This window comes from Cucurbita pepo, unplaced genomic scaffold, assembly GCF_002806865.2.
Source record: "Cucurbita pepo subsp. pepo cultivar mu-cu-16 unplaced genomic scaffold, ASM280686v2 Cp4.1_scaffold000395, whole genome shotgun sequence".
NCBI classification, from domain to species: domain Eukaryota; kingdom Viridiplantae; phylum Streptophyta; class Magnoliopsida; order Cucurbitales; family Cucurbitaceae; genus Cucurbita; species Cucurbita pepo.
In genome coordinates, this window is record NW_019646629.1 from 24,983 (window position 1) to 27,885 (window position 2,903).

A 2,903-nucleotide genomic window follows, 5' to 3' on the forward strand; every position below is an offset into this window, starting at 1 on the left:
GATGATTATTGGTTTGAATCAAATTCTCAAGTGAGCATTACGCATTTATGGGGTGAAGAACACAACTTTTAAAATGTTCTTGAAGACCAACAATTCAATGGCCTCTGGTTTTTTAATGGAGCACGACACAATTTTTTCCATCACAGAGATGACACTTTTTTCCATTTCTTACAGAAAATTACGTCCGAAGGAATTCCTCAGATAATAAAGAGAGTAATAACGAAAGTGTGAATCAACAACTCTCAACTCAAAAGGATATGAAGTGTTTATGTGTATTCTCAACAGCATTTTTGTCGGGTAGAGGTATGCCGAGAAACCCCTCTACTTTCAGCTCTTTATTTCCTTACTCTTTCTAAATGCTTAGGACTATTGTTTGTGCTATATATCTCCTCATTCATTCATATTGTAATTCATGAATTTGCTGTTTAGACTTCGAAACCAATGTGTTATATACTAAGAAAAGGTTTTGTTTTGCTTTATGAGTTTTATGATATTTCTATTTCTAGCTTAGGAATTTTAGTTCCTCCCTTACGAATAGCATATTAGTAGTCAAATTCCTCTGCTTAACATGATTTCTAGGTATAAGTTTGACCCTCCTCTCCCACACAATGGAGTTAAATTACAAGTCTAGCCTTTGAATTTTTAAGTTTGTGTCTAATAAGTCCTTAAATTTTAAAAGTTTTTAATAAATTACTAAAATTTAAATTTTTTGTGTGTTTATAGTTCTTTGAGTTTATAAAGGTCTCTAAAATTAAATTATTTACTTATTAAACATTTTTTAAAAAGTAAAAATATATTTTTAATACAAAATTTAAATTTTAAGGTCTTATTATATACCATTCTATTGTCTCCTAATATATTAATTCAATGCAAGGTCAAATGTGTCATTGAACACAAAAATTAAAGTTTAAAGATGTGTTAGATGATGTTTTTTAAGGTTGAATTTATTAGACAACATTAAAAATCATAAATAAACTTGTAAAAATAAAAATTGAGAAGAAATAGATTAGAAGAGAGAGGGGTGTTGAAAGAAGAAGTAATATATCGATCATTTTTACAATATTGGTAAATAAGTTTATAATAGATTTTATAGTACAGAGTTTTCTTCTCGAATTGTTTTTTATTCCATCAACGTTTTCTTTTTGGAAGAAAGTTTAGGGTATCCATCTCATTCCTCTTTGGCTTCCTCCTCCTTTTCATTTCCCGTTGTTGGTTGCTTCTGCGGCTGTTATCAAATCTCATTTGTATCACATTGGATTAACAAAAAAAAAAAAAAAAAAAAAAAAAAAAAAAANAATGTTTATTTTCTTTTTTTAATTTTAATAATAGAGAACAACAAATAGATTAATTTGAATGGTCAATTAGATTCCTACCATAGTTTTTTTAAAGTTGATTGATTTTTGTGAGGGTGAGAAGAAAAAGATTTATGGGTCAATTATATTCCTACACTTTGTTTTCAAAAACTAAAGCGAAGAAAATTTAGAGAAAAAAAAAAAAAAAGCTATGAATTAGTTGAGAGATCCATCTAAAATGTTTAGAAGAGAAAATAAAGTAATAGTTAATATAATAATTTTTTTCCCTAAAAAAACTCTTAATAAATTTTCAAACAATTAGTTTCTCCACCTCTGAGCGATCTTTCATCTTCATTTTTGCCCCCTTTGTTTTAAAAATTGATTTTCACTATGCTTTTTTGAGATGATGACTACTGAAAAGGTGTTTAAGATAGTTTTAAAAATAAATTTAAACGATTAAACATATTTTTTAAAAAATAAATTGATCTACAAAGAAACAGTTACAGATGACTATTTTAAAAAGTGGATTTAAATTGAAATGAAAAAAAAAAATATATATATATATATATATATATATAACCATTCTGACATCTTATATACTGCTACAAACTCAGTTCTTCGAATCCTCGAAGTGTTGAATAAAGAAGTTGTTAGCCTCGAAAGTGTAGTCAAAAGTGACTCAAGTGTCGAACAAAGGGTATACTTTGTTTAAGGGCTCCAGAGAAAGGAGTCAAGCCTCGATTAAGGGGAGACTATTCGAGGGCTACATAGGCCTTAGGAGAGGCTCTATAGTGCACTTTGTTCGAGGGGAGGATCGTTGGGAGAGAGTCTCACATTAACTAATTTAGGGAATGACCATGAGTTTATAAAATACATCTCCATTGGTATGAGGCCTTTTGGGAAAGCCGAAACCAAAGCCATGAGAGCTTATGCTCAAAGTGGACAATATCATACCATTGTAGAGATTCGTAGTTCCTAACACTCCCCATGCCAGCCTCCTCTTCTTTCTCAGAGTTCGTTTGTTTTACAAGTACAAGTACATGACATTCATCTTGAGATTCCGCTTCGCCTTTCGAATACTCATCTCGAACATAATGCATTTTTTCATTCCTGTAGGACTGAAAAACAAGAGCCGGAAGAAAGCACTTTCCACCAAGAGAAAGTGTCCTCTGAATTACAGAAGAATCATAACATATCTACCAACGATACTTATTATTCTTCTTCTTTCCAAGAGTTTCAGGGAATGCAAAGAATTTTACCTATATATAATAACGTAGGTCCAATTTCAAAGCCAAAAGCCACATGAATTCAATGTTTTTCACAGATATCTCATTGTTAGGTGGAAAATTTTGCTCTGTTTTTGCAGATGGATGATGATTATTGGTTTGAATCAAATTCTCAAGTGAGCATTACGCATTTATGGGGTGAAGAACACAACTTTTAAAATGTTCTTGAAGACCAACAATTCAATGGCCTCTGGTTTTTTAATGGAGCACGACACAATTTTTTCCATCACAGAGATGACACTTTTTTCCATTTCTTACAGAAAATTACGTCCGAAGGAATTCCTCAGATAATAAAGAGAGTAATAACGAAAGTGTGAATCAACAA

At 30.7% G+C, this 2,903-nt stretch overlaps 2 long non-coding RNA genes across 2 annotated transcripts; both read left to right on the forward strand.

The window, feature by feature from the left end:
- Positions 1–477, forward strand: LOC111785185. Its single transcript, XR_002813632.1, has 2 exons — positions 1–52; positions 175–477. It is a non-coding gene; the product is annotated as an uncharacterized LOC111785185 (long non-coding RNA).
- A 1,732-nt stretch (positions 478–2,209) lies between these two features.
- LOC111785186 lies at positions 2,210–2,795 on the forward strand. Its single transcript, XR_002813633.1, has 2 exons — positions 2,210–2,565; positions 2,659–2,795. It is a non-coding gene; the product is annotated as an uncharacterized LOC111785186 (long non-coding RNA).
- The last annotated feature ends 108 nt before the right edge of the window (positions 2,796–2,903 follow it).